We start from the raw sequence: 27,399 nt of genomic DNA, 5'->3' as shown, positions 1-27,399 counted from the left end.
ACTCACTGCCCTGGAGGGTTGAAGTGGACCTTGTGATATAATAGAATTTTCTGTCCTGTCAGACTTGGACATCTTGTAGATCCATCTTTTAACAAGTTGTGGAAACTCGGTTCTCAGATGGATTCCACTCAGTTTGTAACAAGTCCTCAATCAGCTCGTCGTATTGTCGAGATATCAAGGACCCGACACACTGCGTGTGTGAGAAAGAAAGCTCATTTATTTGACATTGATACAGATTAAACTCCAGCCCAGTTATAGGGGTTATTAACATCAGCTGAAACAAATCCCAACTGTCTGAATGAACACGGTTCAGTCCTGGATGTGACTAACAGCAGCAATAACAGCAGAATCCAACCCCCGCAGTCACTTGTGAACTCGCTGGTGTCTCAGCAGGTTGGATGATCAGTTGAAGCCTCGTCCACACACACAACATGTGTACGGCTTCTCCCCGCTGTGAACGGTGCGATGATTTTTCAGGCTGTGTAACTGGTTAAAGCTCTTTCCACAGTCAGTGCTCTGGAACACTCTCACTCAGGTGTTTGTGTCTCGGTGCTTTTCCAGTCACATTGATGCTTGAAATCTTTTCCCACAGACAGAACAGGCAAACATTCCTCCTTCCACATTCAAAGGGCTGATGATACTCAGCCTGTTAAATGGATTGGACTTGTCTCCCTTCCCGTGCTGAGGGGATTGCTGTACCAGACAGGAGGGGCAATATTTGGGGACTCTCGATTCTCCACCAATTCCCATTCCCCTTCTTTCTGGTGGATAATGGAGGTGCCACTGTGTGTAATGTGCAAGTCAGTAAGAATTGTCAGCAAGGATTAATCAGCACTTTCTAATTGAAGATGTTAATCAGCAGAACTTTTCAAACACTGAATTGTACCAAAGATTATTAAAGGGTTGAAGTAAAATGTCTAATTTTATTGTAAACCAATTTCTGATGGGAGTCCCTGAATTAAGGGGAAAGATCACAGACAGCGGTTCTTAAAGAGACACTGCAGCCCAGAGAACACAATCAGTTATATATCCAGAATATTAAACTCCAGCTCAGTTATAGGGTTAGTAACATCAGCAGAAACAAACCCCAACGGTCAGAATAAATATGGTTCAGTCCTGGATGTGATTAACAGCAGCAAGAACAGCAGAATCCAACCCCTGCAGTCACATGTGAACTCGCTGGTGTGTCAGCAAGTGGGATGACTGAGTGAATCCCTTTCCACACATGGAGCAGGTGAACGGCCTCTTCCCAGTGTGAACTTGCTGGTGTGTCAGCAGGTTTGATGATTTAGTGAATCCCTTCCCACACAAAGAGCAGGTGAACTGCCTCTCCCCAGTGTGAACTCGCTGGTGTGTCAGCAGTTGTATGATTTAGTGAATCTCTTCCCACACATACAGCAAGTGAATGGCCTCTCCCCAGTATGAGTGCGTTGGTGTACAATGAGATTGGATGACAGCTTGAATCACTTCCCACAGTGAGAGCAACTAAATGGCTTATCGTCAGTGTGAACTCGCTGGTGTTGAATGAGTTCCTCAGAGCTTTTAAAACAGTTCGCACAGTGGGAGCAGCTAAAAAGGTCTCTCGTCAGTGTGAACTCGCTGGTGTCTCAGCAGGTGAGATGAATTAGTGAAGCCCTTCTCACATACGGAGCAGGTGAACGGCCTCTCCCCAGTGTGACTGCGCCGATGAGTTTCCAGCTGGGACGGGTAATTGAATCCCTTCCCACAGTCGCCACATTTCCACGGTTTTTCCGTGGTGCGGGTGTCCTTGTGTCTCTCCAGGTTAGATGATTAGTTGAAGCCTCGTCCACACACAGAACACGTGGACGGTTTCTCCCCGCTGTAAACTGTGCAATGTTTTTTCAGGCTGTGTAACTGGTTAAAGCTCTTTCCACAGTCAGTGCACTGGAACACTCTCACTCAGGTGTGTGTGTCCCGGTGCTTTTCCAGTCACACTGATGTTTGAAATCTTTTCCCACAGACAGAACAGACAAACATTTCTCCTTTCACATTCAAAGGCCGATGATATTCAGGTCCTGATGAATCGAGTGACTCTATCAGATCTTGTTGTGATGTTTGGTTTCAGTTTCCCGTCTGTAAATCCTCCCCTTCTAAAACCCTGTAAAAGGAGTTTACAAAAGTCATCACTGTAAGTACAGGATAGAAATTCAGAACAGACAATTCTAGTTTCTATGGAACATTCTTTCCTCTCTTGTTCCCCCAAAGCTGTAAATCCCCGTCCCACACACTCTCCCTCCTCCCTGTGCTGAAATCCAAATCCATCGCACCATCTCCAACATTTTTCCTTTCGGTCAACTTCTATCCCTCCCCTGAAGGTGCTGACTCTGGCTGGGTTCAGTTCTACACTCACTGGTTCCCCTCCCTCTCCTCCCCTGAAGGTGCTGACTCTGGCTGGGTTCAGTTCTACACTCACTGGTTCCCCTCCCTCTCCTCGCCTGAAGGTGCTGACTCTGGCTGGGTTCAGTTCTACACTCACTGGTTCCCCTCCCTCTCCTCCCCTGAAGGTGCTGACTCTGGCTGGGTTCAGTTCTACACTCACTGGTTCCCCTCCCTCTCCTCCCCTGAAGGTGCTGACTCTGGCTGGGTTCAGTTCTACACTCACTGGTTCCCCTCCCTCTCCTCCCCTGAAGGTGCTGACTCTGGCTGGGTTCAGTTCTACACTCACTGGTTCCCCTCCCTCTCCTCCCCTGAAGGTGCTGACTCTGGCTGGGTTCAGTTCTACACTCACTGGTTGCCCTCCCGCTCCTCCCCTGAAGGTGCTGACTCTGACTGGGTTCAGTTCCACACTCACCGATTCCCCACCTTATGAACTGCTTCGGGCACTTTGTTAAACACACACACAGCAGACGCACATTAATCTGATGGGAGATCACTGACACACGAGCAGCCAGTGGTGTGGAGCCTCCTGAGAGGCTGGCCCCTTTCCAGACAGTATTTACAGGAGCTGGGGCATGGAAAAAGAGTCCAATTGAAATTAGTGATATATTTATTCACACAAACCAAGCCCCAAAATAAGGAATAATTGATCCTTTATTTAGAGATGCTCCCTGACCAGCCACCATTTCTCCTTCATTTACAGACACTCCCTGACTAGTCACCATTTCTCCTCCATTTACAGACGCTTCCTGACCAGTCACCATTTTTCTTCCATTTACAGACGCTGCCTGAGCAGTCACCATTTCTCCTCCATTTATAGACGTTCCCTGACCAGTCACCATTTCTCCTCCATTTACAGATGCTCCCTGACCAGTCACCATTTCTCTTTCATTTACAGACACTCCCTGACCAGTCACCATTTCTCCTTCATTTATAAATGCTCCCTGACCAGTCACCATTTCTCCTCCATTTACAGACGCTCCCTGACTGGTCTTCATTCCTCCTTCATTTACAGACACTCCCTGACCAGTCTCCATTTCTCCTCCATTTGCAGATGCGCCCTAACCAGTCTCCATTTCTCCTCCATTTACAGACGCTCCCTGACCAGTCACCATTTCTCCTCCATTTACAGACGCTCCCTGACCAGTCCCCATTTCTCCTCCATTTATAGATGCTCCCTGCCAATCTCCATTTCTCCTCCATTTACAGACGCTCCCTGACCAGTCTCCATTTCTCCTCCATTTACAGACGCTCCCTGACCAGTCACCATTTCTCCTCCATTTACAGACACTCCCTGACCAGTCACGATTTCTCCTCCATTTACAGATGCTCCCTGACCAGTCTCCATTTCTCCTCCATTTACAGATGCTCCCTGACCAGTCTCCATTTCTCCTCCATTTACAGACGCTCCCTGACCAGTCTCCATTTCTCCTCCATTTACAGACGCTCCCTGACCAGTCACCATTTCTCCTTCATTTACAGACACTCCCTGACCAGTCACGATTTCTCCTCCATTTACAGACGCTCCCTGACCAGTCTCCATTTCTCCTCCATTTACAGACACTCCCTGACCCGTCTCCATTTCTCCTCCATTTACAGACACTTCCTGACCAGTCTCCATTTCTCCTCCATTTACAGACGTTCCCTGACCAGTCAGCATTTCTCCTCCATTTACAAACGCTCCCTGACCAGTCACCATTTCTCCTCCATTTACAGACGCTCCCTGACCAGTCTCCATTTCTCCTCCATTTACAGATGCTCCCTGACTCACTTTTTGTCTGTCCCGGGGTTTGGTGCTTTGTTGAGATTCGGGCCGGAGTGAAACGTGAACCCGCGGGTGGAGGCGGATAATGTTCACTGCTCTTATAATCGGGCCTGAGGTCACACTCGGGGTGTGTGAAGCCCGCGTCCCCCCGGGGTTCATTAACCCGCCTCCCTCTGACCTGCTGCAGCCTCTCCCGCGCATGCTCAGCTCACCTTCTGTTGTTCAGGTTTAAAGGTCAAGCCCTGCCCCTCACACACTCCGATTGGGTGGAGGACCCGCCGCCCGCTCGGTCCTCCAGCCCCGCCCCACTCTTCCTATTGGTCTGGAGCTGCCGTCAATCACCCGGGTAGTGTGAGCTGAGCATGCGCGGACCTTGGCAGCAGCCGCTGACACATCAGGTGAGAGAGCTCAGGGAGCGGGTTCATGAACCCCGGGGGGACGCGGGCTGCTCACACCCCGAGCTCAGGGAGCGGGTTCATGAACCCCGGGGGGACACGGGCTGCTCACACCCGGAGCTCAGGGAGCGGGTTCATGAACCCCGGGGGGCCGCGGGCTGCTCACACCCCGAGCTCAGGGAGCGGGTTCATGAACCCCGGGGGGACGCGAGCTGCTCACACCCCGAGCTCAGGGAGCGGGTTCATGAACCCTGGGGGAGGCTGCGAGATTCTCAGCAGCTCAGCTCTGCTCGGTGCTGTGTGAACAGGCTGTTCCACACCCCGGCTGCTCACGGGGAATGCCAGTGCGGAGGGCCCAGTGCAGAAGGCCCAGGGTGGAAGACCCAGAGGAGAGTGTCCTAGGCGGGAGGCCCAGCACGGAGGACCCCAGGCGGGGGGCCTAGGGCAGAGCGGCTGGTCGACAGAAGCGGAGTCGGGAGATGCTGTGGGTGAGCATGCTGCACGGTTTCTAAAGGTGAAGAGCGGTCTCCGGCCCGAATGACTTCCAGCGGCCCCGTCTGTGCTCCATCTGGTGGCAGCTGTGAGGCTTTGTCTCGGTGATGGGGGCCGGTTTGTGCGCTGCCATTTTGGTGGAGGAAAGACAGACTGTTCCTATCTATAGTATGGTGCTTGAACAGCCATAAGATTGGAAAAGAGAATGGGATCACAGGAAAAAAGGAAAATAAAAGACAAAACAAGGTATATCTGCAAGGAATAATGAATGTCTTGATGGCTGGGTCCTGTGAGTGATAACAGCAAGAAGAAGGAAATTTGAGTACTCGTTTTCCTCTTTTATGGGATTTGAGAAAGTGGTCTGTTGTGTCCGTGTATAATAAGACACAGACTGCAGGAGAAACAGTACAACAGGTGTTTACTCAATGTGGCTCACAGTGGAACTGATCTGTACAGATTACTACTCAGTGCCATATACAGGTGTGGTCACTGCCGGTACTACAGTATACATGAGCTGTAAAAAGTAGTTCCCCCCTTAAAGGTATATACATGACAATTCCTCCCCTTTTAGATTAACAGTACCATAACACTCATTTAACAATTAAATATCAAACTAATTACAATTAACACTTTTAACATGCAACATTAGCTGAAAATAGTCTATTTCTACATTCAGTCTTTGGGGAGGCTTCCTGATCCTTTCTGGATAGCGCCTTTCCCGAGTGTCTTGCTCTTGGTGCGGAGGCGATTCTGGCCCCCTGTCGTCGGTTGGTTCATCAGCTTCCAATGCTACTGTTTCTGGGGTAGATGCGACCTGTACGTCGGGTTCATCACCAGGTACATATGGGCAAGGCATGGGGTTGACTTGTTCCTGTGACTCTAGGATCTGGTCAGCATGGCGTCTCACGATGCTCTCCCCAACGTCCACTGTGTACATTAGTGGGCCCTGCCGTGTGCATATCGTTCCTGGCTGCCATTTTTCTGTTCGGTAGTCGCGGGCCAAGACTGGTTGCCCTACATTGAAGCTCCTTGTTGGCTTCTCATGGATGTGCTGGAATTGCTTACTCTCAACATCTCTTCGTACGTTTGGTCTGAGCAAATCCAGGCGAGATCTTAACCTTCGGTTAAAGAACATCATGGCTGGGGCCTGGTTGGTGACTGCATGTGTCGCATTCCAGTAGGCGAACAGGAAATTGTCCACCTTGTGCTGCAGTGGAATGTTGTCATTGTACATAGCCTTTATTGCCTTCTTAAAGGTTTGTACGAACCTCTCAGCCAATCCATTTGTGGCTGGATGATACGGGGCGGATGTGTAATGCCTTACCCCATTCTTTTTCAAGAACCTCCGGAACTCTTCGGACACAAACTGTGGTCCGTTGTCGGAGCAAATCTGTTCTGGCAAGCCATTCCTGGCAATAATGGTCCGTAGGACTGCAATCGTTTTCTCCGTGGTGGTGGAGGACATTTTGATGACCTCAGGCCATTTTGAGTGTGCATCCACGGCTATTAAAAACATTGAGTCCATGAATGGACCAGCAAAATCAATATGCACCCATTGCCATGGAGATGAGGGCCACTCCCATGGGTGTAGAGGGGCCTGTGGTGGTGCATTTTGGACATTCTGGCATCCTGAGCAGCTCTTGGTCAGGTCCACGATTTGTTTATCAATTCCCGGCCACCACACATAAGCCCTGGCTAGGCTTTTCATTTTTACCCCTCCCAGATGACCCTCATGAAGCTCATTGAGCACTCTATCCCTTAACTTGGGTGGAATTACCACTCGGGATCCACACATCCAGGTCCCCCGGCACACTGACAGCTGTTCTCTCCTTGTCGAGAATGCTGGCAACAGTGAGTCGCCATGTGCTGGCCATCCCTTCACCGTCAAATCATATACCCGAGACAGTGTCGGGTAATTTTGGGTTTCCTTTTCGATACAAGCATTAGTTACCGGTAGGTATGCAACTATAGTCAAATGGAATATTTCGACAGGATCCACTGCTGGTGCTTCCTCCGCAGTAGGCAGTGGCAGGCGTGATAGCCCATCAGCATTTCCATGCTGTTTCGTGCCCTTATATTCAATCTCATAGTGGTGCGCCCCTAGAAAAAGTGACCATCTGTGTAGTCATTGCGCAGTCATCACCGGAACACCCTTCTTCAGATTAAAAATGGAGACAAGAGGCTGGTGATCAGTCAGCAAGGTGAATTTCTGCCCGTGCAGATAGTGATTGAACTTTTTCACTCCCCACACCAGGCTGAGGGCCTCCCTGTCAATCTGGGCATAGTTATGCTCGGCTGAGGTTAGTGATCGTGACGCAAAGGCTATTGGACTCTCTGAGCCGTCCGAGAATTTGTGTGACAGCACCGCTCCAATGCCATAGGGTGACGCATCACATGCCAACCGAATTGGTAATGCTGGGTTGTAATGGCCCAATACCTCTTTCGATGTGATTAGTGTTTAGCTCTTCTGGAAAGCTCATCTACATTCGTCACTCCACTTCCATGGCACCCCAGTTTGCAGTAGGGTGTTCAGTGGGTGTAGTATTGTAGACAAATTTGGCAAGAACTTATGGTAGTAGTTTACCAGCCCGAGGAACGACCTCAGTTGTGACACATTTTCCGGTGCTGGAGCCTTGACTACTGCCTCAATCTTCTCTGGGGACTTATGTAACACCTCTTTATCGATAACGTGGCCACAATATGAGATCTGTTTTCTAAAAAACTCGCATTTGGGGCGGTTAGCTCGGAGCCCATATTCCTGCAATCTAGTGAGCACCTGCTCCAGGTTGGCAAGGTGATCACTGTCATTTTCGCCCATGACCAGGATGTCGTCCAAATAACACTGGGTCCCTGGGATCCCTTGCAGGACTTGTTCCATTGCCCTCTGCCAAATATCCGGAGCTGATGCTACCCCGAATACCAGCCGGTTGTATTGGTAGAGACCATTGTGGGTGTTGATTGTGAGGTATTTTTTTGATGCTTCTTCTACCTCCATTTGCAGATACGCCTGGGCCAAATCAATCTTAGTGAAGCATTTCCCTCCAGATAGCGAGGCGAAAATATCTTCAATCCGCGGAAGTGGATATTGTACGGTGTGAACGACCGGGTTCACTGTAACCTTAAAGTCCCCACAAATGCGAACCTTCCTTGGTTCCCCAGGCGCGCTGCTCAACGACTTTTTCATCACAGGGATGATGGGTGTAGCCCACTCGCTCCAGTCTACCTTGGACAGTACACCTGAACGTTCCAGACTCTCCAGCTCTGATTCGATGGCTGGGCGGATCGCATAAGGTGCCGGTCTGGCCTTAAAAGTTTTTGGACTTGCGTTTTCTTCAATTTTAATCATCGCTGTCATGCCTTTTAGTGTTCTGAGTCCTTGCTGGAACACTTCGTTCACGTCAGTTAGGATCTTTGACAGTCGCCCAGGTGTGACGTCATCATCCTTTTTGTCAGCCACAGTCAGTGGAATGGAATGCCAATCCAGTTGTATTTTCTGGATCCATTCACGTCCCAGTAATGGTGGTCCTCCATCTTGCAATACATACAGGTCTAGTTTTGGTGTTTCCTTACCGTTATATATAACGGTCACCCTTATTTTTCCTTTGGGGTAGACTTTTTGCCCCATGTACATCTTCAAAATAATTTTTGTGTCTCTCAAGGGTATGTGTGAGAATAGCCGCTCGTAGTCCCATCAGTTTATGACTGTTAGGGCTGATCCTGTGTCCAATTCCATCTTTACCTGGACTCCTGCTATCTTGAGAGTGACCCAAATGGTTCGGTGATCCTCTGTTGTGATCACATTATGTAGTTTCAAACAACTCAGTTCCCTGCTTTCGGAGTCATTATCACTCTTTTGTTCGTCTGAACTATTCTCTGTCATTTTATGTATCTTCTTGTACTTTCCTTTGGTAGGTTTCTTATTGCTGGTTTTCTCTCCCGACCTGCAGACTCGTGCTATGTGTCCTACTTTTCCACACTGTCTGCACACTTTGTCTTTGAACCAGCAATCATTCTGGTCGTGTGTTGTTCTGCCGCAGCGATAGCACTTCTCTGTTCCATATGACATTTTGTTTGTGCCATATTCTTGCGGTCTCTGTTGTATCTCTGCAGCGCCCCGTGCTGCTGCTTCATATGATACCGCAATGCTGAAAGCCTTTTTCAGCATAAGGTCCTTTTCAGATAAAAGACGTTTCTGGGTTCCTTCACTTTGAAGCCCACACACAAACTTGTCCCTTAAGGTATCTGCCAGTCCCGCTCCAAACTGGCAGTGTTTCGATAGTTTGCGCAGTTCTGTTAAATAATCAGCATTGCTTTCATCCTTATGCTGGTTCCGTTTGTGGAACTGGAATCTTTCTGCTATCAGCAGTGGTGTGGGGTTTAAATGTCCCTGTAGTATCATTACTATGTCTTCAAAACTCTTTTCCATTGGCTTCATTGGGGTTACTAGATTTTGTAATTGTAGTGTATGTACCTTTAAGACAGAACTACTTTTACAGCTCCTGTATACTGTATTACTGGCAGTGTCCACACCTGTATATAAGCCTTGCGCATGCCTCTGTACCCCCAGTCTTGAGACTACCCTCCTCCAGTAAAGACCTCTTTATTGTTAAGTTACAGCATCCGTGTGGTTATTGAAAAACATCATACTCTCAGAATCACGGATCCAACAGTGGCGACGAGTGTCGATTCGAATCTACCTGCAACTCTGCATTTCCCTTCGAGGATTCGCTCTGGGAGGGCGGTGTAAGAAAGTCGAGGCCAGGTGCACGGGCGTCGACCATGAGCAACCGCCCAGTCGTCCGGCAGAGAGTGAACATCGCAGGGGAGGCTGTGGAGAGCTGGGCTTGGTTCCCCAGCCACGACGATCAGCAAGAGACTGACGACAGGTCCAGCGCAGACCCTTCCCGGACAGCGGTGGCTAGAGCCGACCGACGGCGGAGAGAAAGCCAAGCAGTGTCGACGGGGTAAAACAGAGGGTGAAGCGCACAGGGCGCAGCCGGGGGTTGAAAACCGAGCGGCGTCGAGAAAAAAAAAAAGAATAAAAATGGAGAGAGGGTAAAGCAACCACCGGGTTCAGGACCGAGCGGCGTCGAAAAGAAAAAGAAAAAAAAAGAATGCGCAGAGCACAGCCAGGGCTCAAGGGCTGAACCGTGTCCGCGGGGAGAAGAAGGGAGCGCGCGGGAGACGCCATTGAGCCGCGGAGAAGAAGGAAGAGCGCGGGAGACGCCATTTTGAGAAGCCGCAGCAGAGAAGAAGGGCAAGCGCGGAAAGGAAGGAAAGCGCAGGAGACGCCATTTTGTGCCAGCGGAGAAGAAGGGGAAGCGCGGGAGATGCCATTTTTGACAGTTAACTCACACCCAGGGATGCCGAAGAGTGGCAGTATCTCTACGTTCGACAATGAAGTCGAAGATTGGGCGACATATGTGGAACGTATTGAGGTGTACTGCAGGGCGAATGAAGTGCCAGATGCTAGGAAAGCACTGGTTTTGTTAAATTCCATGCGTGCAAAAACTTATGGGTTACTGCGAAATCTAATAACCCCAGAGAAGCCGGTGAACAAGAATTTCAAAAGCATAGTAGAAATCCTACAGGACCACTTAAACCCCACACCACTGCTGATAGCAGAACGATTTAAGTTCCATAAAAGGAACCAACACAAAGACAAAAGCAATGCTGAGTACCTAACGGAACTGCGCAAGCTATCGAAACACTGCCAGTTTGGAGCGGGACTAGCAGATACGTTAAGGGACAAGTTTGTGTGTGGGCTACAAAGTGAAGGAACCCAGAAACGGCTTCTATCAGAAAAGGATCTTACGCTGGACAAGGCTTTCAGTATGGCAGTATCACACGAAGCAGCCGCAAGGGGCGCTGCAGAGATACAATGGAGACCGCAAGAATATGGCACCAATGAAATGTCCTTTGGAACAGGGACGTGCTATCGCTGCGGCAGAACAACACATGACCAGAAGGATTGTTGGTTCAAGGACCAAGTGTGCAGACAGCGTGGAAAAGCAGGACACATAGCAAGAGTCTGCAGGTCTGGGAAGAAAACCAACAGTAAGAAATCTCCACAGGAGAAGTACAAAAAGGTATACCAGGTGATGGACAGTAGTTCAGACGAACAGTAAAGTGACACAGACTCCGAAAGCAAGGAGCTGGGTTGTCTGAAACTACATAAGGTAACCAAAATGGAGGATCACCAGACTATCTGGGTTACACTCAAGATAGACGGAGTCCAAGTGAAAATGGAATTGGACACAGGATCAGCCCTAAAGGGACTACAAGTGGCTATTTTCACATATACCCTTGAAAGCTACAGAGATTGCCTTGAAGACGTACATGGGGCAAAAAGTCTACCCCAAAGGAAAAATAAGGGTGAAAGTGATATATAAAGGCCAGGAAATACCTAAAATGGATATGTATGTATTGCCAGATGGAGGACCACCACTGCTAGGACATGAATGGATCCGGAACATACAATTAGATTGGCATTCCATACAGGCACTGAAGGTTGAGGCCAAAAAGGATGACGACGTCACACCTGGACGACTGTCAAAAATACTAACTGACGCAAAAGAAGTGTTCCAGGAGGGACTCGGAACACTAAAAGGCATAACAGCAATGATTAAAATAGAGGAAAATGCAAGCCCAAAGTTTCTTAAGGCCAGACCAGTGCCTTATGCGATCAGACCAACTGTAGAAGCAGAGCTGGAAGGGTTGGAATGTTCAGGAGTACTGTCCAAAGTGGACTGGAGCAAGTGGGCTACACCCATCGTTCCTGTAATGAAGAGGTCATTGAGTAATACGCCTGGGGAATCAAAGAATGTCCGCATCTGTGGGGATTTTAAGGTGACAGTGAACCCAGTCCTTCACACGGTACAATATCCACTTCCACGAATTGAGGATATTTTCGCCTCGCTATCTAGAGGTAAACGCTTCACCAAAATTGATCTAGCCCAGGCGTACTTGCAAATGGAGGTAGAAGAGGCTTCGAAACAATACCTTACAATTAACACTCATAAAGGTCTCTATCAATACAACCGGCTGGTGTTCGGGGTAGCGTCGGCTCCGGCTATCTGGCAGAGGGCAATGGATCAAGTCCTGCAAGAGATTCCAGGGACCCAGTGTTATTTGGACGACATCCTGGTCACGGGCAAAAATGACAGTGATCACCTCGCCAACTTGGAGAAGGTGCTCACCAGATTAAAGGAGTATGGGCTACGAGCTAATCGCCACAAGTGCGAGTTTTTCCAGAAACAGATCTCATATTGTGGCCACGTCATCGATGAAGAGGGGTTACATAAGTCCCCTGAAAAGATTGAGGCAGTAGTCAAGGCTCCAGCACCGGAAAATGTGTCACAACTGAGGTCGTTCCTCGGGCTGGTAAACTACTACCACAAGGTCTTACCAAATTTGTCCACGGTATTACACCCACTGAACACCCTACTGCAAACAGGGGTACCATGGAAGTGGAATGACGAACGTAGACGCGCTTTCCAGAAGTGTAAAGAATTGATCACATCAAAAGAGGTGTTGGCCCATTTCAACCCAGCACTACCAATTCGTTTGGCATGTGATGCATCACCCTATAGTATTGGAGCAGTGCTGTCGCACAAATTCCCAGACAGGTTGGAGAGGCCAGTAGCCTTTGCGTCTCGGTCACTAACCTCAGCCGAGCGCAACTATGCCCAGATTGACAGAGAGGCCCTCAGCCTAGTATGGGGAGTAAAAAAATTCAACCACTATCTGCATGGGCAGAAGTTCACCTTGCTGACTGACCACCAACCACTTGTCTCCATCTTTAATCCTCAGAAGGACGTTCCAGTGATGACTGCACAACGGTTACAAAAATGGACCCTGTTTCTAGGGGCGAATCAATATGAAATAGAATATAAAGGCACGAAACAGCATGGGAACGCTGATGGGCTATCGCGCCTGCCACTGCCTACTGTGGAGGAAGCACCAGCAGTGGACCCTATCGAGATATTTTATTTGTCAATAATTGAACGATTGCCAGTAACAAACGCGGATATAGAGAAGGAGACCCGCAATGATCTGACGCTGTCTCGGGTATATGAATTGACGGTGAGGGGATGGCCAACACATGGCGACTCACTGTTACCAGCATTCTCATCCAGAAGAGAACAGCTGTCAGTATGCCAGGGGACAGTGATGTGTGGATCCAGAGTGGTGATTCCACCCAAGTTAAGGGAGAGAGTGCTAAATGAGCTCCATGAAGGTCATCTGGGTGGAGTGAAAATGAAAAGCCTTGCTAGGCTTATGTGTGGTGGCCGGGAATCGATCAACAAATCAAAGACCTAACCAAGAGCTGCTCAAGATGCCAGAAGGTCCAAAATGCACCACCACATGCCCCTCTACACCCATGGGAGTGGCCCTCCTCTCCATGGCAATGGGTAGATATTGATTTTGCTGGTCCATTCATGGACTCAATGTTCTTAATAGCAGTGGATGCTCATTCGAAGTGGCCTGAGGTGATAAAAAATGTCCTCAACCACTACAGAGAAAACGATTGCAGTCCTACGGACCATATTTGCCAGAAACGGCTTGCCAGAGCAGATTTACTCTGATAATGGACCACAGCTTGTGTCCGAAGAGTTTCGAAAATTGATGAGAAGGAATGGGGTAAGGCATTACACATACGCCCCATATCATCCAGCCACAAATGGCTTGGCTGAGAGGTTCGTACAAACCTTTAAGAAGGCGATAAAGACCATGTGCGACGATGAAATTCCACCACAGCATAAGGTGGACAATTTCTTATTAGCCTACCGAAACACGACACATGCAGTTACCAACCAGACCCCGGCCATGATGTTCTTTAACCGAAGGTTCAGATCTCGTCTGGACTTGCTCAGACCAAATGTGCGAAGAAATGTTGAGGACAAACAATTCCAGCACATCAATGAGAAGCCGACAAGGAGCTTCAATGTAGGACAACCAGTCTTGGCCCGTGACTACCGAACAGAGAAATGGCAACCCGGAACGATATGCACAAGGCAGTGGCCATTAATGTACACAGTGAATGTCGGGGGGAACATTGTGAGACACCACGTCGATCAGATCTTAGCGTCACAGGAACTCTCTATCTAACAGACGGCAGAGAGTTGGGATAAATGGTTCATTCTCAGACTGGCAATCAGTAACTAGTGGTGTTCCGCAGGGGTCAGTGCTGGGTCCCCAACTCTTTACAATCTATATTAACTATTTGGAGGAGGGGACCGAGTGTAACATATCAAAGTTTGCAGATGATACTAAGATGGGAGGGAAAGTAGTGAGTGAGGAAGACATAAAAAACCTGCAAGGGGACATCGACAGGCTAAGTAAGTGGGCAGAGATTCGGCAGATGGAATACAATACTGGAAAGTGTGAGGTTATGCAATTTGGCAGGAAAAATCGTAGAGCAAGTTATTATCTTAATGGCAAGAAACTGGAAAGTACTGAAGTACAAAGGGATCTGGGGGTCCTGGTGCACGAAACTCAAAAGGTTAGCATGCAGGTGCAGCAAGTGATTAAGAAGGCCAATGGAATGTTGGCTTTCATTGCTAGGGGTATAGAATATAAAAATAGGGAGGTATTGCTTCAGTTGTACAAGGTATTGGTGAGACCGCACCTGGAATACTGCGTACAGTTTTGGTGTCCATACTTAAGAAAGGACATACTTGCTCTCGAGTCAGTACAAAGAAGGTTCACTCGGTTAATCCCGGGGATGAGGGGATGGACATATGAGGAGAGGTTGAGTAGATTGGGACTCTACTCATTGGAGTTCAGAAGAATGAGAGGCGATCTTATTGAAACATATAAGATTGTGAAGGGTTGGATCGGGTGGATGCGGGGAAGATGTTCCCGATGATGGGTGAAACTAGAACTAGGGGGCATAGTCTTAGAATAAGGGGCTGCTCTTTCAAAACTGAGATGAGGAGGAACTACTTCACTCAGAGGGTGGTAGGTCCATGGAATATGCTGCCCCAAAAAGCTGTAGAAGCTACATCATTACATAAATTTAAAACAGAAATAGACAGTTTCCTAGAAGTAAAGGGAATTAAGGGTTACGGGGAGCGGGCAGGAATTTGGACATGAGTCTAGGTTCGGATCGGTCATGGCTCTGTGGGTAGCGGAGCGGGCCCAGGGGCCGTGTAGCCTGATCCTGCTCCTATTTCGTGTGTCTAATTCTGTTAGATTCAGGAGATGGTTCTGTGATAGTGGATTGGCGGTTAGGATCAGATCAGCCATGATCTTATTGAATGGCGGAGCAGGCTCGAGGGGCCGATTGGCCTACTCCTGCTCCTATTTCTTATGTTCTTATGTTCTTATGAGTCAACCCCATGTCTTGAGTACCTGGGGATGAACCCGACATACCGGTAGCATCTACCTCAGAGCCAGTAGCAGTGGAAACCGATGAACTACCCGATGAAAAGGGGCCAGAATCGCCTCTGCACCAAGAACGAGAACCTCAGGAAAGGCGCTATCCCGAAAGGGTCAGGAAGCCGCCCCAAAGACTGAACCTATAAATGGACTATTGTTGTTTAATGTATATGTTAAAGTGTTAATTGTTATTTGAATATTAGGGGTACTACTAATCTAAAAGGGGAGGAATTGTAGTGTATGTACCTTTAAGACAGAACTACATTTACAGCTCCGGTATACTGTAGTACCGGCAGTGACCACACCTGTATATAAGCCTTGCGCATGCCTCTGTACCCCCAGTCTTGAGACTACCCTCCTCCAGTAAAGACCTGTTTATTGTTAAGTTACAGCATCCGTGTGGTTATTGAAAAATATCATACTCTCAGAATCACGGATCCAACAGTAATAACCCATACGTCTTTGCACCCATTAAATTTAACAATACTGACGCTTTCTTGTCATCTGACACCTCATTTGCATTGCAGTACACCTCTATTCGTTCGACATATGTAGTCCAATCTTCGACTCCATTGTCAAATGCGGTGATACTGCCACTCTTCAGCATTTTGGGTGTGGTTTAAAATGGCGTCTCCCAATGGCTTTCCTTCCTCCCCCGCTGCTGCCAACGCCGCTCCCGGCGGTTCTCGTGGCAATGGCGGCGCCCTGTAGGTTTCGCGCACTTCTCCTGCGCTGCTGCCAACGCTGCTCTCGGCGGTCCTCGTGGCAATGGTGGCGCCTTGCGGGTTTCTGCGCGTCTCTCTCTCCCTCTCTTTGACGCTGCTCGGCCCCTGAACACCAGCTGCGCCCTGTGTGCTCTGCCCTCTCTCTCTCTCCCCCATCTACGCTGCTCGGCCCTTTGCTGTGCCGCTCGGTCGGGCTCTAGCCCGCCGCTGTCCAGGAAGGGTCGGCGCACTACCTGTTGCCAGCCCGTTTCGCTGGACCACCTCGACTGGAAAGCCAAGCCTGGCTCTCGACAGCCTACCCCGCAATTCTCAAGTCTCTGCTGGATGACTGGGCGGTTGCCCGTGGTCGACGCCCGAGTCTCTGGCCTTGACCTCCAATCCACTGATCTCCAGGAACGAATCCCCGGGAGGTGATGCAGAGTTGCAGGTAGGTTCGAACTTGCCTTGTCGCCAATGTTGTGTCTGCGTATAATAAGACACAGACTGCAGGAGAAACGGTACAACAGGTGTTTACTCAACGTGGCTCACAGTGGAACTGACTGTACAGATTACTACTCAGTGCTATATAAACGTGTGGTCACTGCCAGTACTACAGTATACATGAGCTGTAAAAAGTAATTCCCCCTGTAATGATATCAGCAAATAGAGATGGTATTTGCCTGTTTGATTATGATGCCTTACCAGCAAGTTTGCATGTATTGATTGCTTGTGCCGGACCAGCAGAGGGCATGTGACCGAGACAAGCAAGGCAGTTTAGTTTAGTTTCAGTTTCGTTCTAGATGGATCACTAGCATCGTGTCTCCTGTAAAGCTGTATAAAGAGTTGAACAGACTTTAGATTAAAAGACATTGGCCTAGAAATTGAGTTTTGGCGCTGCCAGGGCTTTAGCGCCGGAAGTTAGTGCCGGAGCTAAGTCGCGCTGGTCGGGCCCAAAATTCAATAGTTCTGCGCCCAAACGGCTGCCGGCGCTGCTGAAAGCTGTTAGCGCCTGAAAACTGGCGCTATGCGCTGAATTTCGGCGCTATTCCGGCGCTGCGGCGCCCGCTGCGGTGCGGCAGGTTCGGGAAGTGCAGGCCTCCTCCTTCCCTTAAGGAGGAGCTGCCTGCACCCGGCCGCGGCCCGCGATAATCTTATTAAAAATGAGCCCGGCACCTCGGACAAGTGCCGGGCTTGCTTCTGTTCCGGGGGGGGGGAAGTCCGGGGAGGGAGCTGCGGCCAGGCGGGCGGCGGGAAAGCGGCCGGCCGCCGCGGGGCCTTTAATGCGCCGGCGCAAACTTGAGCAAGGCACCTCTGCCAGAACGTTGCTTGCGGCTGCCACGGGCGAGGCGGCCGCAAGTCAATTTCGGCGCTGGGGCCCGTCACCACGGCAACCGGGACGCTGCGCACACCGATGACGTCATCGGTGCCGGCGCAGCGCTACCGGTCTACCGCGGCGGAAGGGCCCCAGGCAATTTAGGCACCGGCGCCAATTGCAGCGCTAGGCCCTCTAGCGCCGCAAAATCGGCGCTAAGGGCACTGAATTTCTAGGCCATTCTCTTTCATAAATGTCTCGTCATTGAACCCACAAAGAAATCAATACATGGTGTCAGAAGTGGTTGAAAGAGATGAAGAGGAAAATTCTGAAGTTAAATCAACTCTCCACAGATTAGCAAGCCAAAAGAGAACATCGTTACTTACCATTAGAGAATAGCTAACAAAGTGAAAAAATGGAAGGATTACACCCACCGGCGAAGCTTCAGTTGACAGGTAATGTGGCTGAAAATTGGAGGAGATTCAAACAACGTGTGGGGTTGTATTTAGCGGCAATCAGAGCTGACGAGATAAGTAATAAAAAGAAATCGTCACTGTTCTTACATGTCGTGGGTGATGAAGCGCTGGAGGTGTATAATAACTTCACATTCGCTGTTGATGGAGACAAAATGAAGCTAGATAAAATAATGGAACAGTTTGAGGCCTACTGCATACCTAAAGGTAACGTGACATTTGAGAGGCACAGATTTTTCACATGTGTACAGAAAACGGGTGAGACTATTGATCAGTATGTGACTGAACTGAGAAACAGAAGCAAATCATGTGAATTTGGGGGACTGACAGACTCGCTGATAAAAGACAGACTGGTGTGTGGTATTCCAGATAATGGTCTAAGGGAAAGACTGCTAAGAGAGCAAGATCTAGACCTGGGAAAAGCCATAGCACTGTGTAGGGCTACAGAGACTGTGAAGTTGCAGGCAAAGGAGCTGTTCAGTGACAGTAGCTGCAACGTGGATGCAGTGAGTAAGAACGGACACAAACCGTTTAACAAAAAGAGCGCCAATGTGAAAAAAGAGGCGTGGCCAGCGAACGAAAATGAAAGGGACAATCGAAAGTCATCGATGCGGTACACAGCATACACCAAGAAAGTGTCCAGCATATGGTAAAACATGCAATAGTTGCAACAAAAACAACCATTATGCCCGTTGCTGTAAGAACCAAGCGCAACAAAGCAAGGTCCATACAGTAGATGAAAGCGAGATAGAGGAGTTCTATGTAGATGTTGTGACTGAAAACAAAGAAGAAAAAAGAGACTGGATGTTGACACTAAAAGTGAATGACATACATATTCCATTTAAATTGGATACTGGAGCACAAGTTAATGTGATATCAGAGACTGATTTTAAGAAAATTAGACCCAGACCAAAGATACATGGAATCAAAGTGAAAGTGACAGGATACTCAGGTACTGAAATACCAGTGAAAGGAAGATGCATTGTCAAAGTAACACACAAGGACAGAGAGCACACGCTAGCATTAATCGTGGTGCCAAAGGATGTGCAAGCCATACTAGGTTTAAAAGCCTGTGAGAGACTGAACCTGGTAAAGAGAGTCCTCGTTGTGGAAAGCGAAGGAGAGACAGTCTATGATGAACTGAATGTTGCGTACACACCGGGTAAGCTGATGTATACAGCAGACTCGTTGTCCAGGGCTGTTGACCCAGGAGAGCCCGCAAACACAGTGAAAAGACTGAGGTACAAGGCAAAAGGCAGTGGAACTGACTTCTACCAGAGCATGCTTGTATACCGCACAACACCGCTCGAGTGTGGTAAGTCACCAGCCCAACTCCTTATGGGACGTCGGCTAAGGTCAAACCTACCCATCCCGGAGAACCTCCTGAAAACAAAAGAGGGGGAGAAAGTGAGGAAGTTCAAAGAACAACAGAAAGAAAAGCAAAAGTACTACTATGACAGAGGAACACAAAACCTACCTGAACTCCACACTGGTGACCAAGTAAGGTTGAAAGACAAAACAAACACATGGACTCAGAAGGGAACTGTCCTGAGTGACGTTCAACCAAGATCATACACCATTCAGACAGATGAGGGTGCTGTTCTGAGAAGAAATCGTCGAGATCTTCTCATGGGACCAGCCACAGCAGGTCAAGAGACTGATACTGTTGAACAACCTAATCACACAGCTGAGAAACCATCATCTGAGGCAACAACTCAGATTCAAGGACAATCAATCAGAAAATCCTCAAGACACGTGAAGCCTCCTGAGAGACTCATTGAGCAAATTTAAGGACTATTGTTATAGAAGGAAGTAATGTTATCTTATTCTTTCTTCAAGTTCTAGTGTATTGACATATTTCATGTGAACACACAAAGCAAGGTTAAAAAACCTTGATCATGATAATGATAATGTAAGTTCATTAAGTGTTACAGTTAAAATGCAGATTAATACAAAGAAAACATGTTGTTAGTTAAAAGTAAAATACTTTTGTTTTAAGAAAAGGAGATGTACTGATATCAGCAAATAGAGATGGTATTTGCCTGTTTGATTATGATGCCTTACCAGCAAGTTTGCATGTATTGATTGCTTGTGCCGGACCAGCAGAGGGCATGTGACCGAGACAAGCAAGGCAGTTTAGTTTAGTTTCAGTTTCGTTCTAGATGGATCACTAGCATCGTGTCTCCTGTAAAGCTGTATAAAGAGTTGAACAGACTTTAGATTAAAAGACATTCTCTTTCATAAATGTCTCGTCATTGAACCCACAAAGAAATCAATACATCCCCCTTAAAGGTATATACATTACATGGTCGGCTTCTTTTCTGTGGAAAGGTTGAAGACTGTGGATAAGGATTATGACATTATATGGTTGGATAACATCAAGTGAAGACGAGGAGTTATTAGAGTGCCAATAGGACTGGCGTTGAACTGGTATTACTTGTTCTTTTTTAAGAAGTTTCGGCTTCTGGTTAAAAGTAGTTTACTTGAAGTCTTAAGTGATTTTTTGATACGGTTGTGGGACTTTGTATATTGTGTTGTTATTTAGTGTTAAAGCCTTCCTTAATTGAACGAACGAACGCTCTAGTGAACGCACGCATGCGGATACAAATATATGCACGCACACACATTCACAATGGAAATTACGTTCGACCGAATGAAGGGCCCGCTCCCCAGGACGGGCGGTCACTCGGTGAGCCTGAGGCCTGCCGGACGGATGAACTAATGCACGCATGCACACAGGTAGACAAATGATACGCACGCATACACAATGGAACTTACGTTCGACTGAATGAAGGGCCCGCTCCCCAGGACGGGGGTCACTCGGTGAGCGTGAGGCCTGCTGGACGGATGAACGCACGCATGCACACAGGTAGACAAATGATACGCATGCATACACAATGAAACTTACATTCGGCCGAATGAAGGGCCCTCGCTCCCCAGGATGAAGGCCCGCTTGGTGAGCGTGAAGCCTGCCGGACGGATGAACGAACATACGCATGCACGCAGATAGAAATGGCACACATGTATGCAGTCATGCACAATGGAACTTATGCTTGAGCATACGAACGGATGAATGGAGGAATGAATGACTGAATGATGGACGATGCCAGTGGAACTGGCGTGTACGGATTCTTGGTTTATTAAATAGTTGCAGTTTGTACTGTAAATATTATTGATTTACCTGTAAAATTTATTGTTGTATTTATATTGTTGTCCATAATTGGTCAATGAATGTAATGGTAGAAAAAAAAAAGAAAAATGAACCCCGGGGGGACGCGGGCTGTTCACACCCCGAGTGCGGCCCCAGGCCCCATTATTAAAACACTCAACATTATCCGCTTCACACACACCCGGGGTGGGCCTCAGGCTCCGAACAAGAGCCTCCGGGCCGGGCGTTTGCCCCGAGTGGGGCGGCAGCTGCAGGGTTTTCTCAAGGTGATGGGCCCGGGTTAACGGGGGTGGGCTCAGAGGAAGAGACCAGGAAGCTCCAGAGCGATTTGGACAGACTGGGCGATTGGGCGGATAAATGGCAGATGCACTATAATGTGGACAAGTGCGAAGTTATCCACCTTGGGTGCAGGAACGGGAGGGCAAATTATTATTTAAATGGCAATAGATTGGGAGAGGGGGAAGTACAGAGAGACCTGGGTGTTCTTGTACACCAGTCACTGAAGGCGAGCATGCAGGTGCAACAGGCGGTCAAGAAGGCAAACGGTATGCTGGCCTTCATAGCAAAAGGGTTAGAATACAGGAACAGGGATACCTTGCTGCAGCTGTACAGGGCACTGGTGAGACCACACCTCGAGTACTGTGTACAGTTTTGGTCGCCTCATCTGAGGAAGGATGTTCTTGCCATGGAGGGGGTGCAGCGGCGATTCACCAGGCTGATACCAGGAATGGCGGGAATGACCTATGAGGAGAGACTATGTAGTTTAGGGATGTACACACTGGAGTTTAGAAGATTGAGAGGGGACCTCATAGAAGTGTATAAAATTCTGACAGGTCTAGACAGACTGGATGCAGAAGGAATGTTTCCCTTGGCGGGTGAGAACAGAACTAGAGGACATAATTTAAGGATAAGGGCTAAACCATTTAGGACAGAGATGAGGGGGAATTTCTTCACTCAGAGAGTGGTGAACCTGTGGAACTCATTGCCACAGAGGGCAGTGTATGCCAGCTCATTAAATATATTTAAGAGGGAATTAGATATATTTCTACGGGCAAAAGGGGTTAAGGGTTACGGAGAGAAGGCGGGGACGGGATACTGAATTAAAGGATCAGCCATGATCTCATTAAATGGCGGAGCAGGCACGAAGGGCCGAATGGCCTACTCCTGCTCCTATCTTCTATGTATCTATCTATGTATCTCGAGAGGCTCAGGGGGCAGCAGGGCACATGTGCAGCCCCCTTGGCCAGGAACCAGGAGGAGAGAATCTTGTCAACTTCTATCCTGGACTCACAGTGATGGCTTTTGTAAACTCCTTTTACAGGCTGTGAGAAGGGCAGCATTTACACACCGCAAACACAGACCAACAACAACAACTTACCTTTATATAGCACCTTTAAAATGTCACAGTATTGCAGTCAGACATTAATTAACACACATACTTTATTTGTGGTCCAGTGCACTGACACAAAGTTCCTTCACAACTGTAACAATTTTATCATGGTTGCTGTGAAGGCTGCGCTCACTCTGCTCATACACCTGGTCTCCAAAGGAGGCAAAACAGGACTAATGCTGCCGAGCTCAGCTCTTCTTGATCAGAAAATATCAACTGTTTAGCCTCGCCAGGAAATGCACAAAAGAGGCAGCAGTGCTCATTGGCAAAGACCTATTTAGAGTCATAACGGCACAGAAGGAGGCCATTTGGCCCATCCAGTTCATGCCAGCTCTCTGTAGAGCAGTCCAGTCAGTCCCATTCCCCTGCTCTATCTCTGTAGCCCTGCAAGTTTATTTCCTTCAAGTGCCTATCCAGTTTCCCCTTGAAAACATTTAGTGTCTTCGCTTCCTCCACGTCCGTCGGCAGCGAATTCCAGGTCCTCGCCACTCGCTGTGTAAAAAAGTTTTTCCTCACGTACCCCCTGTATCTCTTGCCCAAAACCTTAAATCTGTGTTCCCTGGTCCTTGTACCATCAAGTAGTGGGAACAGCTTTTCTCCATCTAGCCTATCCAAACCTGTCATAATCTTGTACACCTCTATCAAATCACCCCTCAACCTCCTTTGCTCTAATGAAAACAAATCTAGCTTCTCCAATCTGTCCTTGTAGCTAAGATCCCCCATCCTCGGAACCATTCTAGTAAATCTCCTCTGCACCCTCTCAAGGGACTTCACATCCTTCCTAAAGTGTGGTGACCATAACTGGACGCAATACTCCAGTTGTGGCCCAACCAGCGCTTTATAAAGGTTCAGCATAACTTCTCTACTTTTGTACTCAATACCTCTATTTATGAAGCCCAAGATCCCATATGCTTTGTTACCCACTTTCTCAATATGTCCTGCCACCTTCAGGGACCTATGCACATTAACTCCCAGGTCCCTCTGTCCCTGCACACTCTTTAAAACTGCCATTCAGTGTATATTGCCTCTCCCTGTTCCTTCTGCCAAAATGCATCACCTCACACTTCTCTGTATTAAACTCCATCTGCCACTTGTCTGCCCATTCTGCTAGCCTTTCTATGTCCTGTTGCAGTCGATTGGTATCATCCTCACTGTTTGCCACACCCCCAAGGTTGGTGTCATTGGCAAATTTAGAAATTCTACTCTGTATTCCAATATCCAGGTCATTTATATTTATCAAAAAAAGCAGTGGCCCCAGCACTGACCCTTGGGGAACACCACTGTCTACCATTCCCCAGTCTGAAAAACAGCCATTTACCACAACGCGCTGTTTTCTGTCCTTAAGCCAATTCCTTATCCAAGCTGCCACTGACCCACCTATTCCTTGAGCCTCAATTTTGTTAACCAGCCTTCTATGTGGTACTTTCAGACACCTTCCGAAAATCCATGTAGACAACATCCATTACATTCCCTTCATCAATCCACTCTGTTACTTCATCAAAAAATTCAATTAGATTAGTCAAACATGATCTTCCTTTTACAAACCTGTGTTGGCTCTCCTTAATTAGCTTAAATCTCTCCAAATGCCCGTTCATTTTTACCTTGATTATTGTTTCTAAAACTTTACCCACCACTGATGTTAAACTGACCAGCCTGTAGTTACTAGGATTGTCCTTACACCCTTTCTTGAACAATGGTGTCACATTTGCCACTTTCCAATCTCCAGGCACCTCCCCCGCATCTAGGGAAGGTTGGAAAATTATGGCAAGCCCTTCTGCTATCTCCTCCCCCAATTCCCTTAGCAACCTGGGATGCAAGCCATCTGGGCCAGGCGACTTGTCCACTCTAAGCATACCCAGCCTTTCTCGTGCATCCTGTCTATCAATTTTCACCCTTTCCATTCCTTCTACCTTTTGAACTTCTACCGATATTTTGTCAGCATCCACCTCCTTAGTAAACACTGGTACAAAGTACTCGTTGAGTAATCTAGCCTTGCCCTGCGCATCTAAGCATATATCACCTTTTTTGTCTCTAATAGGCCCCACCCAGCCTCTTACTACCCGTTTACTGTTTACATGCCAGTAGAAGATTTTTGGGTTCCCTTTTATGTTAACCGCCATTCTACTCTCATATTCTCTTTGCAGATGTGATTTTCATCTTCACTTCCCCTCTCAACTTATTGTATTTAGTTTAAACTCCTTCACCCAGAGTGGTGAGAATGTGGAACTTGCTGCCACAGGGAGTAGTTGAGGCGAAGAGCATGGATACATTTGAGGGGAAGCTGGATAAACACATGGGAGAAAGAAATAGAAGGAGATGCTGATAGGGTGAGATGAAGAGAGATGGGAGGAGGCTCGTGTGGAGCATAAACACTGTAGTGTATGTGCCTTTAAGACAGAACTACTTTTACAGCTCCTGTATACTGTAGTACCGGCAGTGACCACACCTGTATATAAGCCTTGCGCATGCCTCTGTACCCCCAGTCTTGAGACTACCCTCCCCAAGTAAATACCTGTTTGTTGTTAAGTTACAGCATCCGTGTGGTTATTGAAAAACAGCATACTCTCAGAATCACGGATCTAACAAACACCACATGGACCAGTTGGGCCGAGTGGCCTGTATCTGTGCTGTACAATCTATGTAATTCTATGTAATAATAGAGGAAAGAATGTTCTATAGAAACTGGAATTATCTGTTCTGCAGTTTTAATCCTGAACTTACAGTGATTACTTTTGTAAACTGCTTTTACAGGGAATATCATCAGCCTTTGAATGTGGAAGGAGAAATGTTTGCCTGTTTTGTCTGTGGGAAAAGATTTCAAAGGTCAGTGTGACTGGAAAAGCAGCGAGACACACACACCCGAGTGAGAGTGTTCCAGTGCACTGGCTGTGGAAAGAGCTATAACCAGTTACACAGCCTGAAAAAAGATCGCACCATTCACAGCAGGGAGAAACCGTACACGTGTTTTGTGTGTGGATGAGACTTCAACTGATCGTTCGACCTGGAGAGACACAAGGACACCCGCACCATGGAGAAACCATGGGAATGTGGGGACTGTGGGAAGGGATTCAGCTCCCCATCCCAGCTGGAAACTCATCGACGCAGTCACACCGGGGAGAGGCCATTCACCTGCTCCGAGTGTGGGAAGGGATTTAGTCAGTCATCCCACCTGCTGACACACCAGCGGGTTCATACAGAGGAGAGACCGTTTGCTCTCACTGTGGGAAGGGGTTCAGGCAGTCATCTCATCTCATTGCACACCAGCAAAATCACACTGGGGAGAGACCGTTCACCTGCTCCGTGTGTGAGAAGGGATTTACTAATTCATCCACTCTGCTGATACACCAGCACATTCACACTGCAGAGAGGCCGTTCACCTGCCCCGCGTGTTGGAAGGGATTCACTAATTCCTCCGACCTTCTGAGACACCAGCACATTCACACTGGGGAGAGACCGTTCATCTGCCCTGTGTGTGGGAAGGGATTCACACATTCATCCAACCTGCTGACACACCAGTGCATTCACACCGGGGAGAGGCCGTTCACCTGCTCCGTATGCGGGAAAGGATTCATTCGATCATCGCACCTGCTGACACACCAGCGAATTCACAGTGGGGAGATGCCATTCACCTGCTCCATGTGTGGGAAGGGATTCACTCATTCATCCAACCTGCTGACACACCAGCGAGTTCACACTGGGGAGATGCCATTCACCTGCTCTGTGTGCAGGAAGGGATTCACTCAGTCATCCAACCTGGTGCCACACCAGCGAGTTCACACTGGGGAGAGGCCGTTCACCTGCTCCGTGTGTGGGAAGGGATTCAATCAGTCATCCAACCTGCTGAGACACCAGCGAGTTCACAAGTGACTGCAGAGGTTGGATTCTGCTGTTATTGCTGCTGTTAATCACATCCAGGAATGAACCTGGTTAATTCTGACAGTTGGGGTTTGTTTCTGCTGATGTTAATAACCCCTATAACTGGGCTGGAGTTTAATATTCTGGATCTATAGCTGATTGAGTTGTTGGGGCTGCAGTGTTCATTTACGATAGCAGGGTCCCAATTTAAAATGGAATTGGATACAGGATCAGCGCTAACTGATTCCCGGCCACCACACAAACGCTCTGGCTATGTTCTTCATTTTTACCCCACCCAGATGACCCTCATGAAGCTCATTGAGCACTCTATTAGTCAACTTAGGTGGAATTACTACTCTGGATCCACACATCAAGCTTCCTCTGCACACTGACAGCTGTTCTCTTCTCGGCGAGAATGCTGGCAGCAGTGGTTCGCCATGTGCTGGCCATCCCTTCACCATTAAATCATAGACCCCTGATAGTGTCGGGTCATTCCGTGTTTCCTTTTCTATGTTTGCATTCGTCACAGGGAGACATTCGACTATGGTCGAGTGGAATAACTCCATTGGATTCACTGCAAGGTCTTCTCCTTCCACCGTCGGCAACGGTAGGCGTGACAATCCATCAGCATTCCCATGCTGTTTTGTTCCTTTGTACTCTATGTCATATTGGGGTGCTCCTAGGAAAAGGGACCACCTCTGTAGCCTTTGCGCTGTCATAATGGGAACGCCCTTTTTAGGGTTGAATATGGAGACGAGGGGTTGATGGTCAGTCAACAAGGTAAATTTTTGTCCGTGTAGGTAATGGTTGAATTTCTTCACCCCCCACACCAGGCTGAGTGCCTCCCTGTCGATCTGGGCATAGTTACGCTCAGCTGAGTTTAATGAGCGTGATGCAAAAGCTATCGGCCGCTCTGAGCCATCAGGGAATCTATGCGATAATACCGCTCCCACGCCGTAAGGGGATGCATCGCACGCCAGTCTGATTGGCAGTGATGGGTTGTAATGAGCCAACACTTCCCTGGACGTGATCAAGCCTTTGCATTTATGGAAGGCACGTTTACA

The 27,399-nt window shown here is 48.2% G+C and overlaps 1 long non-coding RNA gene and 1 pseudogene across 1 annotated transcript; one reads left to right on the top strand and one right to left on the bottom strand.

Moving 5' to 3' along the window:
• LOC147119225 (uncharacterized) overlaps nucleotides 1–27,088 on the top strand; it is a 106,917-nt pseudogene extending 79,829 nt beyond the window's left edge.
• On the bottom strand, nucleotides 904–4,350 carry LOC147119226 (uncharacterized). The gene is made up of 2 exons (XR_015078006.1): nucleotides 4,169–4,350; nucleotides 904–2,119 (listed from the first exon to the last, which is right to left on the bottom strand). It is a non-coding gene; the product is annotated as an uncharacterized LOC147119226 (long non-coding RNA).
• Nucleotides 27,089–27,399: the final 311 nt, after the last annotated feature.

The sequence above is a fragment of the Somniosus microcephalus genome, chromosome 4 (genome assembly GCF_052327205.1).
Source record: "Somniosus microcephalus isolate GS21.2 chromosome 4, FLI_Smic_1.0, whole genome shotgun sequence".
In the NCBI taxonomy this organism is placed as follows: Eukaryota; Metazoa; Chordata; class Chondrichthyes; order Squaliformes; family Somniosidae; genus Somniosus; species Somniosus microcephalus.
The sequence above is the reverse complement of the archived record's forward strand: the minus strand, read 5'-3'. Positions and strand labels throughout refer to the sequence as shown.